Raw genomic sequence first — 18498 nt, forward strand, 5'->3', positions numbered from 1 at the left:
TTTATCTACATCAAACTAGGTTTTAGACCGGCAAATGTGATATCCATGAACAGACGGCCATCATATCAAAATACATTTACTCCAAGGGGCCAATTCACAAAAGGGTCTTACACACACCTAAGTGATAAATGTACAGCTGCAATTCATCGTGGAATCTTGCAAAACTCACTTTCTTCCAAATTTATAATTGATCACTTGTAAAGTTACTTCACCTCTGTTACCAAGAGAGCAGGTGGTTTTGATAAAAGTTAGAATATACTGGGAAATAAAAAATGCAGAGAAAGCAGATATAGGTACAGAGCTCATTCCTTCCTACTCTGACAAGGACATTAAAATACAAGCAGGATATATGTTAATTTACGAACCTAAGTTCTGATTTTTTACAGGAAGGTTGACACTCTGCCAAGCAAAGCTGAAAGGCCACTTTTGCTCATATGTGATAGGAGCAAAAAATTTTCTATCGCTTTGGCAGATTTTAGTTGCCTGGTACCAATCACTATTGTACTGATCTGCTACCCCATCTGATTTATACCGGAATCGTTTCTTTATTTAAAACCCAATAGAAGCCATTTTTAAGAACAGCAGAGTCTGTAAACACATGGCCTATAATTTTTACCCATCTCTAATTTTAATTAGGAATCCACAGGTAACTTCTTCAACTGTAATTCCTTCTTTTCCTCGCCGTCCCAGGACGCGGTGTTGCGTTAATGAGAAAGAAGAAACCCCCTTTCGAGGCTCCTCCCAAGGAGCGCACCCACTATCATCCTTGTGCCAAATCAGCGGGGCAGCACGAATTAGAGCTTAAACCCGATGACAGAGACCACAAACTTTCACTGGTTTCCAGTGATGTCAGGAAGAAAAAGAGGAAAAACGTATGAGAACCTTGCAAAATTAAAAGAGAACTTAAAATGGGGAAGATCGAGAAGTCAACAATTCTTCTGCGAACCTGAGAAAACACGGATATATGTCACTACCACTGGATGGTATGTTAATAAACTGTGCACGTTCTCTTGTTCCATGAATTAAAAAGCTAGCCATCGCCTACAGGTGCATGCCCGATGCCAAGCATGGGGACATCACGAGTTTTGGGTGCCTGCCTCCACACTGAGGGAGGACAGATACCGCTCTCTGGTGGTCTGACGAGTCTGGGCCTACAAACCCAACATCAGCAAACCAGGCCCAAAACACCGGGTTCCAACCTGGTATTACTGACCACCGACACCAGAAAAGACTCTGATCTGATAGGGTCAGTTTCGCCCTCACAGATGACATTTGGAAATCAGGAGGGGAGACTTGTGCACGAACCATCTCTTCAAATGGCTGAAATCAACGCAAGAAATGTAACTCAGCTCAAGCACCTATTCGTGCTCGTGCTACCCACCATACACAAGAGCCACCACGAAGAACCAGTGGCGAGTGTCTCCCCATCCAGGAGAAACGGTGCGCCCCCGCAGTTCCTCCGCCACGTCTTCTGTCGGAGAGTCAGCTTCCCTAAATAGGGGTGCTGGGACACACATGGGAGTGAGGAGGGAGGGAAAGGGCTTTACAGCCTCCGCACCCCGCCCAGGGCTCATGTCTCAGACACGTGTCCCCACTTTCAAATCCAGTGTCTTATTCTCACAAACGCACGGGACGGAAGAGGAGACACGGGAACTTGAACTTTTGGGGGGTGGGGCAATGACATGATCAGGTGCGGGGAGGCACACAGACTTGCAGGTGTCGGTGACAGGCTGACTCATACCAGAAATTCAGGGGAGATTTTATCCTCAAGTACGCTGCGGCCAGGCATAGATCCCATGCCACTGTGATAGAGCAGGGGCCCCAGGACCCTACGTAAGAATTTCTACACCTGACTGGAAGCTTAACACAAGGCCACACAACACCCAACTTCCTCGAAACCCCCGGGGACAGCAGTGGTCTGAACCACGAGCACAGCCACAGCACCATGACTGGGAGCAGCGTTCTCTCATCATGATGATGGGGTTTCGTTCTGCTATTATCGGTAAATTCTCACAATTGCTTTCCTAGATGCCCCGTAAAACTTTTTACCTGGGGGGAGAGAGAGAGACTGACTCGTAAAAACTCCTAAGTTTAGGCAATTATGTGTGATGATCTTCTGTTTTCATTACAAGCCACAACTTTCTAAAAATCCATATGGGTACAAATGTACCAAAACACAGTATTTGTTTTATTTCCAGTGATGAAACCATGAGAACAATATACTTCACAAGGTGAATGAATACCATTTCTTAGCCTAGGAGATTTTACGAGATCAGCTACTGCTGCACAGAAAACAGCCCCACGCCGTGGTGTCTGCTCCACCAACCCCCCACCCGGCGCCGCCAGCCCCCCTCCGCCCTCGCCACCCCCTCGTGGAAATCTGATGAATGAGTAAGCTTGGAAATGGTAGCTGCTGTATAAAATTCTCCTTTTACAATTACTTACAGAAATAAATGACATTTCTCCCCATCAAATAAAACAAAGACTCCAAATCATCTTCTGCCACTTTTTTGTGTCAAAACAGCTTTGCCATCATCCCCCCGCCCTTCTTGAGCCTAGCACGCGCTGTGGAGCGTGACACTCTGAGCACACGCGCTGTGTCCCGGTGTCAGTGGGAGAACACGCCTAGCAGCCATACAGAACATCTGAACAAGCACACACCAACACCTGCGAGGTAAGAGAGAAGGTGCTGCCAGCTCTATTTGCACGCACATGGGTGTGTGTTCATGTGTGTGCATGTGTGTGCATGCGTGTGCTCATGTGTGCATCGTGTCTATACATGTGAATGTGTGCAGGTGTGTGTGCATGTGTTTTCATGTTTACACTGTGCATGTGTGTGTGCGCGCGTGCGTGCATGTGCATGTGGAGGTGTGTGTGCATGTGCGTGCTTTCATGTGTGCGCTGTGTGCATGCGTGTTCATGCGTGTGTGCATGTGAATGTGTGCAGGTGTGTATGTGTGTGAACATGTGTAGGGGTGTGTGTGTGTGTATGTGTGTTCAGGTGTGTGCATGTGAACATGTGCAGGTGTGTGCGTGCATGCATTCGTGTGTGCCTGCATGTGAACTGTGTTGTGCATGTGTTTGTGTGTGTACGTGCAAACATGTGCAGGTGTGTGCATGCATGTGCGTGTGTGTCCATGTGTGCATGCGTGCATGCATGTGTGAATGAATAAAAAAAATACATAGGCCTTATCGTTCCCAAAATGGGAACAAAACAATCAGATCCTGGTTAGATTTCACTTTTAAAAAAAAAAAAATTAAATCTTGTTAATATTTTTTGTCATAAAATGTGCCTTCTGGATGACAATGTGTCCCTAAAGATGTGCTGTCGTCTTAAGCAACATGAAATTCTGTGCATTCTAATGCAAGTGGACATAAGGCAATGTATATGGTCCCTGTTAGAGTTTAATCTGACACCAACAATGTGTGCCCTGCTGCTTTAAATGTAAATATACACATATTGTCTGAAAAAATATTTTCATCTCAAATGTAATTATACAATGAGGCACAACATCTTATCTTTGGCAAATTAGATAAAAATTATATTTCTCAAATTGCAGCCCAACATTTTTAAAAACATCTTTGTTTCTTTCAAGAAAACAAGATTTGCTCTATTCAACAGTCATTTTAAGAATGGAGAGAAGTGACAGCTGTATTTGTTTTTTAATGGCTAAATGTAGAAAAGTTCCAAATTCCCTGAAGTCTTAATAACACTGGCTCTGAGCAATTAGGTTCGTATACCCCCAGCCTGCATCTTAATCTCCACCCCAATTACACACAACAGAAAGGTGTTCTCCTGAACCCTCCTGTTTTCTATTCCATTGGAGGTGAATGCTCCAGAACTCTGCCTCCTCGTGATCCTTGCTCCTCGGATGGATGAACAGAAAGAAGTGTGGTGCCTTGCCTGCCGGAAGAGCTGAAGCAAGAGAAGAAAGGCTTTCCCCAGAAATGAACTTGCTTTCTAAAAGTCAGTTTTACATTGTGCTTCAAAATCTAGCAGGTTACTCAAAATACCCATCCACACAAGGTAACAAGCTCCCATCATGTCTGTTCCTACCTGATAACAAAATATCCTGATATAAAGTGAAAGATGTGCCCTTTAGATAAAAGATGCTCCGCTTTTCCCCCGTCCCCCAATTTAAATATCTGGAATCATTCGGATATTGGCATTTCATATAACAGGCTAGCCGACTCAGTGTTGCCAGGTTTACTCACTTGGATTTGAAGTAATAATGTCTAGATCGGAGGAAGGCAGTGATACTGGAAAAAACAGTGTGTGCATTCAGCATTTTAGTATGAAAACACATTGACTAACCCACGTTCACATAGCAGAATTGACAAGGACATCATGGGACATCCGGCATAACTGAACGTATCTCTTGCTGGACGCCCCGATATTTTCTCTAGACGTCGAGTCATGTGTATAGAACATAGTGAAAAGGAATCAGTTTCCAATTTTTAAGAAAGGTGAAGTAGCACCTACTCAAATAAAATGGCTCTTCTTTGACAACTAGGAAGGAAAGTGACTTTTTAGGCAAAGAAAAAAACATCCAAAAGCTGACCATTTATAATTACAGGGAAATGAGGAAAACGCAGGTTCTCCTCTGTCCCTTCACGCTTTCGAGACCGGGTTCTAGAAGCATCGCGAGACCACGCCTTGGGCTTCGCCAGCCAAAAGCACCCCTTGCCGGCTGCCCATCGGAGAGGAGGAAAGAGCTCCGCCCCTCCTCGCCCCCTCGGCCCCGCAGAAGGGAGAGCGTGCGGTGAGCAGAGGTCTGCGCGGGGGGCCACGGTGCCCCGCGCCAGCGTGGCTGGGCTGCAGTTCTAATCTCGGAGAATTCCTTGCCCTTTCCCCTCTCTCCGATGAACTATACACGCATCTGTGCGGGCATTCTCGTTAGGGCTCCACCACCAAAGGCATGGAGGTGAATCAGTCCAGGCCCCTCCCCGCTCTGCCCTGTCAAGACGATTCCGTTGAGATGTTCATTTTCATCCCTGCTGGCAACATTAGAATGGAAGGTATTTAACCTGTTTCCATTACTTATACAAATTACCCTTACGGGGCAGGACAGATGTTAGAATCACGCCCCGAAACTGACTTCCATACATTCTTTCCAGGAACTGTGAGGAGACAGAACACCGCTAGGTCATATTACCCAGGCTCAATACTGTTCTCTCGGTTACCAGATTCATTAACTTTGCACATCAGCATTTCACTTGCTTTCTTCATGAGAATTCCCAGGCTAGGTGGGCTCATTCGATTTGGAGAAGGAAACCTTTGTCAGGGATGATGTTTTGATCAGGTGCGCTGAGAGTGGGGAAAGGCACCGGCGAGGGGAGGAGGTGGGGAGAAGCAAGAGTGGGAAAAGGAAACAACCTTGTCGAAAATGCTACCTTTCCAACATGAATGATGAAGGAGAAGTCAGTTGGAGACGCAGGTGCTCAAAGATGGCTGTCACTTCACGTAGACACTGGCACAACTCACCTAGACAGGTGACACTTTGGTGGAGCGAACTCCTGCTGCATTACTGAGCACACCAGGGATGGGGCTCAGGCAGACTGCAGGCCCGGGATGCCTGGGGCACCCAGAGAAGCGAATCCGGCACGGAATGGATTTCACTCTTCATCTGCATCCTTAAGTGGAGCCGGAGATGCAGTCTCCTGGCTAAAACGACGGAAGAGGCGCTGGAGTCGCCGTCTAGGCGCAAGCCTAGCACATGCTGCACGTTGGTTCTCCCTGAGATCCAAAATAGAGGCTGGAAGGATGCTCCACGTAATTGGGTGGGGGGCTTCTTTGTGGGGGACTCAGGGCCCTTAAACTAGTTACTACTTTCCTTTTCAGAAATTCCACAAACAGCAATTCCTAATCAGTCTAAGACACCTGCTCTCCGATCTCTTGCGAAGGCCGCGCCCTGCGTCTACCCAGCGCCCCGGCTGCAGGTAGGATTCTTGGAGAACGTACAAGTTTCCATCGTTTCTAGGCAAAGGTCTGAAAATAAAAGATTCGTTCGTGGAGCGGAAAAGACAAAACAAACTCTATTCCAACCCTTCCCACCGGACAGCCTTTCTCACTAAGAGCAGCTAGAGGAAACTCAATTCCCGACTTCACAGTTTCCATGTTCCTCTCTTCCTCTCTGTCTCCGTTGGTTCTGGGGAAGAGACCACTTGGAAAGAAATGCTGGGCATGTTAAAATTATTAAGCCAAGAAAAGGCAACGAAAATATTCAGAGGGAGAAGGAAAGCGCATCGCATCTAAACTACCCTACGGGAGAGGATTCGAAAGTGGAAATTAGCAAAGCCAAGTCACGCATAGAAAAAAGGCTGCTGACTGCTAACGGTTCTCAAATCCCTACAAGGGAGCCTGAAAAGAAAAGGGTACCCACATACAAACACATTCTCTGTGGAAAGGGTGAGAGCCTGCCATGATCACCAGAAGCATTTTCTCCATGACAACACTGAAATCCGGTCCCAAACGGGAATAAAATATACTCTGAGATAATGATCCACCCAGATAGAGAGAACTTTTTCTGGCACACTAGAAATTTATTTCGGAGGATTAACCATATACTATTATTTTGAAAGACATAATTTGCTTGTTCTTGGGTAAACATTTCATACCCATAGACTATCTGCTCAACCAGCAATATGAGTTGGATTGAAAGGCCCTTGACTAATAACAGGTAGTATTTATTGAACCATTTCTCTGGACCAGACACTATCTGAAGTGCCCTGCATTTATTACCTGAGTCAGGCTCTCCCCAGCGATAAGGGGAGTGCCCACGATTCCTATCCACTTTCGCGTGGGCACAAGGGGGCACGGGGGTACCCATGAGCGGCCCCAGAGCGTAGCAACAGCAGCTCATGCAGCAGGGTCTCCCCCGCAGTCTGTTTCCGAGCTCGGCTCCCGATGTGCACCCACACTACCGCACACGGAACCATTTCTATCAGGAACTGTAAGTAGCATGAGTGTAAAATGAATCCTGTCTTCAGAATATGCTGTTTATAAAATCAGATCTTTATCTACATGAAGGTCAGCGAGACTGGGCAGCTCTGCCGGAAAGTTGTGTTCATCTGGATCAGCCATGACAGGCTCCAGGGGAGAGCGTCTGCAGGGACTGCCGCCCACGGGAGGGCCGCAGGGCCCCACTGCAGTCCACGTCCAACCATGTGGACCCAGGCCGGTCACAGACGCAGGAAGTCGCTTGGTGTGATCAGGCGCTGGGGAGAGGGAAGGGGGTGAGTGTTCACGGGGGGCAGAGGGCTTCAGTTTGGGAAGAGAGATGGACGGTGGGGACGGAGACAGAGGGCTTCAGTTTGGGAAGAGAGATGGACGGTGGGGACGGAGACAGAGGGCTTCAGTTTGGGAAGATGAAAACATTCTGGAGATGGACGGTGGGGACGGCTGCACAGCAGTATGGATGCCACTGAACAGAGTTAAAGTGGTAGATCTTCGTTGGGTGCAGTTTACCATTATAAAAAAAAGGGGAGTGGGGCGCCTGGGTGGCTCAGTTGGTTAAGCGACTGCCTTCGGCTCAGGTCATGATCCTGGAGTCCCTGGATCGAGTCCCGCATCGGGCTCCCTACTCGGCAGGGAGTCTGCTTCTCCCTCTCCCACTCCCCGTTTGTGTTCCCTCTCTCGCTGTGTCTTTCTCTGTCAAATAAATAAATAAAATCTTTTAAAGAAAAAAAAAAAGGGGGAGTTCAAAAAAAAAAGGATCGGTTTGCAGCCACGCCCACCCAGGCCCCATCTCCACCCACCCCAGGGCCTCCCGACCGGAGAACGGGCTCTGCGTTGCCACCTGCCAGCCCTCCGGGACCCTCCCAGCTGTGCACGGGTCATCACAGGCCTAGTGAGCTGTCCTCCTGCAGGGCTGGCTCCCCTTGAGCCTGTCACGGCATCCCAGCGGACCTCGGCTCCTGGCTGCTAGCGTGCAGCCTGGCCCAACACCTCTGTGCAATAGTGACCGGCTGGAGTGAGGAATTAAAGGAGGAGACACTACGTGTCCAAAGCCAGTCGATGGAGATGGACACACCGCGGATGCTGCTTTGTTCATACACGTGGTACACATTTCCACGCGGCCCAACCTCCTGGGAAGGTGAACCTCGCTGCATGGGAGCAGAAGTAACTTCGTTTATCAATCTCTAGTATGAAACACCTTTAAAAAAACAAACCCCATACCTCCACTGTGTGTGGCAGTCGACACCGAGCCTCCCTTGCCTCACTCACACTCGCTCCAGAGTTCGTTCGGGCGGCCCTAACGGACTTGACTGTGCATGGGAACACTACACCAACAGGGACCACGGAGGAAAGTAAATGGGTGGAAGATGGAAAAAGCACCACTCCGAAATCCTGTCTCAGAAGATCCATCTTTCCTGAGTGGTGCCTCCCGTTAAATCAGTAACAGTATCTGTCAGAGGTGTCCTGCTACGCCATTTGGCTGATGTCAAACCTAAATAAACCAGGTCAGAAAACCAGCAAGTGGCAGGAGAAAGGCGGATGGGCGCGGACTAGCCCCACCGTGACTCGCATGACTTGCTTGCTGATTTTTTTTTTTCTTTTGGGGGGGGAGGCCTGGGGGGGAGGGCAGTTGTGACAATCACTGCAGTCATTTGCAGTACTAATGTCCAATTCAGCTTCCTTTCATTCTCCTGATTTAGGTGGTCAGAGTGGTTTCGTAGCCGACACGGGGAAGCTGTGCTGTTTAGCAGGCTGTTTAATGGGAAACTGGCAGTCTTATTTCTTTTCTAGATTCGGTTTGTCACTAGGTCTCCATTACATGCCACTCAGCTTTGATGTCTTTGGACAGGACTGATCAAAAGATGTCATTTGACCTACACAGCATGGCAGAAACTTGGAGAAGTCTCATAAAGCGACACTCTGGCTGTAAATAAAATGACATTATTATTTCCTCTCTCCTATCATGTAGAAAAGCCAATTATGGTAATGCACGGCATGTCAATGAAAATACAGCAATCTTTCTGGAGCACCGACTGCAGGCATCACCACTGTAGCTCTCCTTCCTGGGAAAATCTGCCCATTGGAAAACGAAGAGGAAGGAGGTGATAGATGTCTTAAAGACGGTTAATAAAATCCCGGACAGCCAAGAAAAGTGCAAGTCAGCAAAACAATTGCAAGTGCAAAATGCAAACTGTTAAGTTTCCAAATTATCTAATAATTTAATCTTCAGTGATTTATATTCCGGCCCTGAAATGGCCAGTATCGTGTCGTGCATTGCTCAGTGTTTGACTGACAGGAGAGGCGATTTATGGTACTAATAAGCCCCTTAATCCCCACTGCTCCTTAAGGAAACCAGCTCGGGGTGGGGGGGCAGGGAGCTCTAACCTTGTCCCTGAGATTCATTGGGAAGTTACAGCCGTAAGGTGTAGCCCTGCTTGCCCCGTGTCTCTCAGAAGAGGGAGAATGTCATGCACGATATGGCGCTGTTATTGTTTTAGAATGCCCAATTTTATGTATTTCCACATGTGCAAAGTGTTCCCCATCTTTCTTCTCCTCAAGCCTGTGTCAGAATGGAATATGCATACAAAACCTCTCTCCTTCATTTAAGAAGTGAGTGCCCATTTGCAACATTTCTTTACCCAGCTTCATCTCCCTAATAAGGGGCGAGAGCATCCTTTAACTGGAGGCTACCACTCCCCAGCGCGTGCTCATGCGCTGTCAGAGGAAGTGCCTTGCTCCTTCCCTCCTTTCTCCTCGCCCGCCTGCACATTTTCCCCTCCTGCAGACACAGGAAGCCTCCCGCCTGCCTGGGCTGCAGGGCCAACACGGAAGCCGGGCCATTGTCTGAGCTCCGGAAGCCTCCTCTGCCTCATGGCCTCCCACCCCTGCCCCTCACTCCACGCGGAACCTGCAAAGGAGCCCGGCCACGGAGTCCAGCTCAGCGCAGCAGCCTGGCCCCTACAGGGTGTGCGTGAAATGGAGCCTTCTTGTTCTCCCACCATCCGGTGTGTCCGAAAGGCAGCATGAACTTGTATTTTCTGTTGGTGTAGTTTATTCAGAATGGGAGATGGCAGCTTCAGATCAGCCCGTGCAGGGCTGTGGACAGAGCTGCAATGTAAAAGAGGTGTCCCCCCTTCCCAGGGGGAAGACGTTTTAATATTTCTGTACTCGTGGCGTATATTCATTTTAAGAAAAAATAGAACCATGCAATTAGTGTCCACTGAAATCAAGGAAATAAAGCAATTTTCAGAGCCGCTACATCTGTAACAAAAAATAAAAACTTTTTGGCTATTCAGAAAAATGTTTAAATGTTCTAATGTGTTGGGTTAAAAAAAATTAATTATGACAAGTCATTTCTGAACACACATTGCAACCACATCTTTTTTTTCCCCAGCAATTTAATTTTGGTGCACAATACAGTGCAGATTAAATTTAGAAGCTTCATCAAATTTTAGTAACTTTAAATAATATTCTTTATGTCAACACTGCCAGGGGCTTCACCAGACCTGACATTTGGAAGGCTCCAGGGTGCACGGAGCAGACACACAGCAGTCCCTCCCACACTCGGGGCACAAGTCCTACAGGTGATCAATAGGCGCCCACAACCATTCTTCTTGACTCAAGTGCCATCAATCGCAGTCCGCAGATAGGAGCCAAAAGAAAATCTAAACTGCACAATTTTAGTCCCACTTTTTGGCTTTCAAAGGACATCCTTATGTTTCGAGAGTATATAAGCCTGAGAGTCGTTTTTCCCATCATTCTGGCGTTCTTCTGGAGGACCGAGATAATTACTATTCCTTCCACAGACGACTTAGGTCTGTGTTCACTGAAACTCCAGGCAAGGTGGGTCTGCAACTCAGCAACGCACAGCTGCTTCCCTGTGACACAGTCCCTATGTTTAGCTCACAGGGACAGCGTGCAAAGGACGCTGAATTCTTACTGTTGTGTGGAGGCCCAGGTGCATATGATCTGTAAGTCAATTTGTGGCTTTTCAAGTCCTGAGGGCTCCTTCAGAGAGCTACCGCTTGGCATACACTGTTCTTACTTGCAAAGAGAATTCGAGAACAGATGAGTGACTTGATTTCCACAGTTAACTGAGGACAGGGTGAGGTCCTACCACAGGATTGCACGTTTGCGGTCTGTCCCACAGCTCCGAATGCGCAGGCTGTACGTCAGACCCTTCATCCCCCAGCCACCCCTTCCGTGATGGACACTGACAATCCCACGTTGGGGGGGTGGGGGGCAGTGCTCTGCCCGGTGAGTTCAGGAAACCATAAGGTACGGGCACCACAGGGCTCTGTGCACCAATATCACCTGCTGTAATTAAAAGTTTCTCCAGATCTCATTTAACCTCAAGCCAAAAGACTCAAATCTTGAAAAACAAACAAACAAAAAACCACTTTTTAAAATGAAAAGTAATTCCTAATGCACTTAAGAAAAAACAATAAGCCATAGTTAGGCACCCAACAAAGCATATTTTAGTAAATATAAGTACTTCACTGCCTTTTGGTTGGGAATTCATGGCTTTGTGTAGGGGGGGAAATACTAAATTCATCATCAGACAAGAATTTCAAAGTATTTCTGCATCTCTAAGTTTTGATGGCGCTTCATCAGGAGAGAAAGAGGGGATGAACTGGGGCGGGGGAGGGAAGATTTATCCACTGGATATTTCATTCCCTACCCCAATATTAAATTTTATGTGGGGAATCTAGGAGTTTAAAAGCTTCACATTTTTGTGTAATAAAAAAGAAATACAATATCCTGTTGCTATGCCTAGTGACACTTTATGCAGGAAAGAAAACCATTCTCCTTAGCTATTCTTTGAAATACGACCTACCACGTCATTTAATTTTTGAAAACCGTAAGGTCATGTAACACACTTTCTCTGTCATTTGTAAGTACATTAACTCAGTGGCCATACGACAGTGAAATTATGATAATGGGCTGTGAAAATGGGTCAGGCAGGCACTGCATTTCATGCTGCCTTCAAATAACCATCAGAGCACAGCTCAAATCAAATATGACAGTAGAAAAGCACGGAGTTTACTTTTCTTAAAGTGTTTCTACTCACTCAAGTACACATGTAAGATGAGCCAAAGGGGTCCCACCTCAGTGGTGAGTGAACTGCAAGAAAGTTTCCCCACTGAGAGATACACTTCTCTGGCAAAACAATTCTGCCTGAAAATCACGGATGTCGCGGGAAGAGGGAGGTAGAGGTCAAAGCAGGCTTCTTTCCAAACCATTTCTCCACCATGGTCCAAGATCTGAACAAATGGGATCACATTCTGAAAACTGCTCCACGAAGTCAAAAAAAAAAAAAAAAAAATTAAAACAGAAGCAATTTAATGTATTTCCTTAAACAAACAAACAGAAACCCTTTTCGTAACACTCCTTGTATGCTCCACTCCCCTGAAAAAGTAAGGAAGAACAGGAATGAGATGTTGGTTTTGCTGGGCTGGTGCATCTCTGACTCAAGTGTAATTGAACAGAAGAGTTTGTAACTAAGAACGTCTGCCCCTCAATTTCAAAAAGCGGACTTGTGAGTACAGTTGAGGAATGAAAGTTTTTAAAAGATGCTAAAATATGCACATCTTCGTGGCTTATCCGGAATGACTTCTGACGTCCAGCATCTCTGTGGGGCTTTGCCTTACAAGGCTGGCTGGTCCCACTGTCCTCAGCAGACCCTGCCCAGAGCACCTCCCAGGGCAGGTGGCCACCGTGATCTCCAAGGAACGTCCTATCTGCTTACGTATCCCGGTGCAATTCCTTTTAAATAGCCCTTTCTCTTTCTTTCTTTCTCTCTGTACTAAGGAACAAAATAAAGTAATAATAATACTAATAATAAAATAGAATCTGTCAGTATAATAGTTCCTGGGAGAACTCTAAGCGAGAGGCTGATGAACACAGAGACACAGAAACACCATCCACATGCAAAAGTTAACTGAATGGCAGAGATAATTGCTAAGATAATTATTTTGATAGAAGCCAGTTGAAAGCTTCTGTAGCGTGTTTTACTATTCCTGTTAAGGGTAAACTATCCATTTCAGATATATGCTATTCACAATGACATTTTATTTTCGATTTCTTTCTGGAAAATAATTGTAATGAAAACCAAGGACTTGAAGAGGAGAGCGAGCTAGATAAGTTTTGACACGTATTTCTATTTACTGTACCATAATCCTATCAATAAGTGATACTATGTATTCTCGTGATGCACTATCTCCAGAGTATAAAATAAAACTGTACTTTATAATAAGAGAAGAAACACAAAGGATAGTTGGGACCATCCTGTGGTCAGCATCAGGGCAAGCTCCTTGAAACTCTAGTAGAGTTGACTGACAATGGAATTTAATGTAGTATAACTACAGTAAGTAGCCTTGAGCAAAGATACAATTATAGCTGAAAAGCATCTTTGGTTCCTGACTGTTGCTGGCATCATGATATAAATCAACAATTGCTTCCTCCCTTTTCCTCTGCAGCCCCTCCCCTCCAAACTCAAAACACAGAATCCTCCAGAATCAAAAACTTGGTAAAAGGTCATTTTGTTTTCCTCCATGCCATAAAAATGGCATAGCTAGATCTGACACGCATATGCAAATCAGCTCAGAAAAACACTGATTCTCCTTCACACTGAATTACTGTATCTGTATGAATATTGATACAAACACAACTATCAACAACAACAAAAAATACAACCTCTATGGTTAGTTGCCAAGATGTGAACAAGAAACATAGACATACTGAATGCAGTTACTATTTCTTGGCCCCATAACTCCAGCAAACCACGTCCACAACGGATAAATACCTATTTCAATTTATTTAATTGTATTAAGAGTTAGGAATGCTAACATTTGCTTGCAAGAAAAAGGACTTGTAAAATATACAACATGGTGTCAGAAGAATATATTGATTATTGATAACTTATTTATATGGGCATTTAACACAAAACAGAAGTGTGTATCTAAGAGGTCAAGAAAGAACAACACAGGTTGAGGGTGAAAAAGGCAGTAACACGAATGGAAATGCACGTAGGTCCCACCCTCACAGCACCTTCTAGTCCTCGGAAAGGCATCTTAAGTCAAAGTGATAGAAGATGAATCTGACTGTGACACAGAAGTAGTGTTAGTTTGATAGATTACATTGCTGACAAATGATTGCATGTTCTTTATTTTTTTTAAAGATATGACTGCCAGTCACATATTTACTCAAATATTTAATGAACTTGCGTATTGAATAGAATGGAGCTTCCTCTCATCTTATTTCTATCACCGTTATCACTGGGAAACCTTGACCAATATCCAGAAACTACCCTGAGTCTCCATCTCCTAATCTATGAAAAAGGCGGGGGTATAACAGATGATCCTTAAAACCCATTCCAGCCTGAAAATGTTCTTCAAGTCTTTTGAGGGCCAGAAGAAGCAACATGCAGGGCAGACACAATGAGTAAGAACACAGTGATCAAGACAGTGTGAAAGAGTGACGTGCTGAACCAGTCGAGGGAAGGGTGCTGGCCACACCGTGAAGGAAGAGCTTCTGCTTCTCTGAAGGAGGAGGGGGCGGTAGGAGGGCTTCTCAAAGAGAAAACACTGAGCTGCCCTAAGCACTCAGAAAGGATTTCCAAAGGCAGCGAAGGGTAGGAAAGACGACGAGAGGGAGCAGCGTAAGCAGAGGCATGGCTATCGTGGAGCGTGTGGCCCTTGGGAACGGACAAAGGGCCTTGCTTCCACCAGCATATCAAGACTGCATTTGCTTTCCTTCCAACAGGGTCAATCTTGAGGCCAAGAGACATGCCTAATCCAGTGTACTGCTCTCTCAGGTTCAACAGGACAGAGCAGATGGCCCTAGCCAAGAGGCAATCTGACAATTTGTATGTATATCCTAAGCCTGCAAAAGTTCCTACGCCATATCCTATAGGCCATAGCTTGTGAAACACCTGTAACAGTGCTTAGCTCATAGGAGGCACTCAATAAAGATTTACTGAATGGATAAGAGAAAAGCATATTACTGTCTTTAGTCTGACTCAATATCGTGCCGTTGACGTCATCATCTTTGCCTTTTTGTTTGTTTGTTTTTAACAGTACAACAAAAGGAGAATGTATACGGTAACCAGAATCTCCTGGTAAACTTCCAGGGACCACACAAATGCTTTCTGAGAAATCGGGAGTTTTGTTAGTTCAGTGCAAGTTCTCTCTAAAACACAAAAGCCTTAGAGACCCAGTGTTGCGTCTCGTGACTGGATTGGAGGCCACCATCTCCTCGGGACCAGAGCTTCACCCTGCACCCTGAAGTAATGCAAGGCACAGCTCCTCCCTCCTGTGGAGGACGCAAACTCAAGGGTTTCGTTCAAATGATGGCCAAATCCCATGTGAGCTGTAGCCATTCATTTGCTTGTTTATTACACATCATTGTTAAGCTGATCTGTAAAATCACCCTATATGGAAACTAACATGTTCCCCCACATCAAAACTATTGGACTTCAAATCCTCCGAAAGCGTGGCTTTTCGTCTCAGCCAACGATCCCCCAGCACTGAAACACTGCAGCTGTGAGAAATGCATGATGACTTCCCCTTACCAGTCACAGTTAAGAAGTGAATACATTATGTAACTATGAAATGAGAAATTATGTTTTCAACAAGGTAGAAAGAACCAGACATCTTGAAAAAAGCCACAACAGGACTCCCAGCTTCCTGGGGGGTGGGAAGGTGCACGTCAGCTGGGGGAGCCCCCCTGCCGGAGGCACTTTCGGCAGGCTCTCCGGGGCCCCCTGGGAGTACTAAGGTGTCTTCACCTCCGATGTCTGCCTGTGGTTGAGTTTATGGTAATGGGTGCGTGGGTCAGGCCGTGTATTAAAGACGCCGACGTGAGCTGACAAGTGGTCCAACGTTCTGTACAGAACATCTTTCTGTAGAGATGACTGCTGTCCTTCAAAGGAATCACCCAGGAGGCCATAAATTTGTTCCAACGATGCTGCCATCAATCAAGGTGTTTTTGGAACTTCTCTTTTGGCAGAATCAGTCAGTTCACCACCTACGAGACAGAGTTTCCTCCTTACAGTCGTGGAATCCGCTGCCCTTTCCCCTCTTCCGTCTTCCCACCTTTCGACTCGGCCCCCGCAGCAAGCATCGGGCCAATACACAGGCTCTTCTTGTCCAAGCACGTTCCAGAATCATCCTCCCCTGCCTCCCTGAGATCAGCTGAGGCTGAGGAGATGTGAGCAGGAGCGATACTGTGCCATTTCCAGGGAGCCTTCAGAACTGGTGTGAGTGCCATCCAACACACCCGCCACGGTGACCAGCAACGGTCTAGATGGTGGCAGCACATCAGCTGAGGGCCCGACTGGGGTCAACGTGCCGCCTGCGCAGAGACAGGCGCGGAGCCTGCGTGGGAAAGCCAGCTCAGTTACCTGAGCCACAGGGTGTGTGTGTTGTGGTTACTGCACACCCGTTCTGTCCGACACGGTCCCCTACCTCCTTCACACCCCACGTGCTCGAGCTGGGGTGCAACAGTCATCACCGTAGCAACTCGGCAGGCTAAGGACCTCCAGGAAGGAGTCTTTCGAGGAGAGCTGGAAAATGAGGTCAGAGAGAGAGGGAACTGCAGACCCAGACCGAGACTGGCAGCCAGGAGACAGAAGTACGCTTTCAGCTGACTGGGTGATTTTAATCCGTTACGTTTGACATCGGAGGTACTACAGAGATAGTACGTATAAAACTATGAGATTACCTGAAGCCGATCAGCCCGTGGGTCCCTTCAAACTCGGGAGATGAGGGTTTCCCTGGGCACGGGCATGTATTATGGCTGTGCATCTGTGGGGGGCAGCTGGGCATTCAGTGAACGCGTACTGTTTCGGGCCAAGGCCAAAGGATGGCGCCACAGAGGAAAACTGCTCAGCATCCATGGAAGCTCACAGGGAAAGTATGGGTGCTATCAACCCCCACCCCCCTCTTCCCTCTGCAAACCCTGATCATGGGTGAATCAGCAGCTGGCTTGTGCCTCTCCATCTCAGGACAGATGATGGGAACCCTAGGTGTCGTAGTGAGGCATGAAAAAATGGCAGGAAGAGATGACTCTGTCCACAAACATGGACACGGAGATTCTGCCCACACTCTTTTGCATATTCTAATGCCGTTGACTGAGCTGCAGCGATTTGGCAGCAGGCTACTCACTGCAGAGACGCACAATGGCGAGGCAGCCTTGGTCTTCACAGAACTGAAAAGTAGGACGTGAGAAGGACACCTTCGACTCGTTTCCATGCCCAACGTAATGCTGGAAGCCTTCTCCCAGAGCTGCAGACCCAGTGCTAGGGAAAAGGCAAGGGCAGAAGACATCCTTACCTTGTCCAAGGAGATATGAACGAATGTTTATTGTTGAAGCAAATTCATACCCTCGTGAGCAACGCCAAGGACATATGAGAAGCAGCGGGCTAAGAAGCTGGGGTGGGACACAGAAGGACCCCCCAAGGCCCGTGCTCATGTATGCATGCACCCACGCACCCCTCCACACACAGGACTCTGCTGGGATGAACAAGCACAGAGCTGGTCGGAGTGGCACGAGCATCATAAGAGGCTCACACAGAGCCTGGGACATCGTGCACCCAGTAAGTGGGTGTTGATGACACCTTTGTGGAAAGCAATTTGATGATGAAAATGACACAAACTCCTTGACCCCACAAGGCACCTACTGGAGAGCACGTCCTTTGAAATACAGAAATATCCAGCAGCACAGTTTGGGATGGTCCACAACCAGAAGCAACCTGAACATCCACCAATAAGCTAAAAACTGAACAAATGTGGGACAGCCACAGCTCGAAAAGTATACAGCCTAAAAATAGACTAAGACGTCTCTCTGATTGATGATCATGACGCATTTTTAAGTGAGAAAATCAGACCGCACGAATGGATTCTACTTTTTAGAGAATAAAGATAACCCGACATGTAGTACATATGTTTTCACACATAGGTATGAGTAGAGAGGAAAGTGAGGAAAACAGAACCAGGCTGTTTTCATGGATGACCTTTGTGGGAGGGGAGATGGAAAGGGAGAGAAGGGGAAAAGATTAATAACTTTCTTTAGCTATTTTTATTATAAATGCTAATTATTTTATGCACCTTTACTCTATTACTTAAAATAAGCATGTATTGCTTTAAAATTTAAAAAATAACGTAAGAACATGTGAATAAGCAGTAGCTGACATTAACATCATCACTGTCACCATCATTACCATCACCATCATCATCACCATCATCACCTTCATCACTATCACCACCATCACCACCATCATTATCACCATCATCACCATCATCACCATCATCATCACCATCATCTCCTTCATCACTATCACCACCATCACCATCATCATCACCATCACCACCACCATCATCATCATCATCAGCACCATCACCATCATCATCACCACCACCATCATCATCACCATCATCATCACCATCAGCACTATCACCATCATCACCATCACCATCACCACCACCACCATCATCACCACCATTATCACCATCATCACCTTCATCACCACCACCTCCATC

General features: G+C 46.6%; 1 protein-coding gene and 1 long non-coding RNA gene across 2 annotated transcripts in view; both read right to left on the reverse strand.

Moving 5' to 3' along the window:
• The window catches only part of TSHZ1 (teashirt zinc finger homeobox 1), a 75526-nt gene that overhangs the window by 12369 nt on the left and 44659 nt on the right, over window positions 1-18498 (reverse strand). The gene's annotated exons all lie outside the window — the stretch shown is intronic.
• Window positions 9524-18482, reverse strand: LOC145716723 (uncharacterized). Its single transcript, XR_014139530.1, has 2 exons — window positions 17125-18482; window positions 9524-16646 (listed from the first exon to the last, which is right to left on the reverse strand). It is a non-coding gene; the product is annotated as an uncharacterized LOC145716723 (long non-coding RNA).

This window comes from Leptonychotes weddellii, chromosome 13 (genome assembly GCF_054177405.1).
Source record: "Leptonychotes weddellii isolate Sample4059 chromosome 13, ASM5417740v2, whole genome shotgun sequence".
Lineage (NCBI taxonomy): Eukaryota > Metazoa > Chordata > Mammalia > Carnivora > Phocidae > Leptonychotes > Leptonychotes weddellii.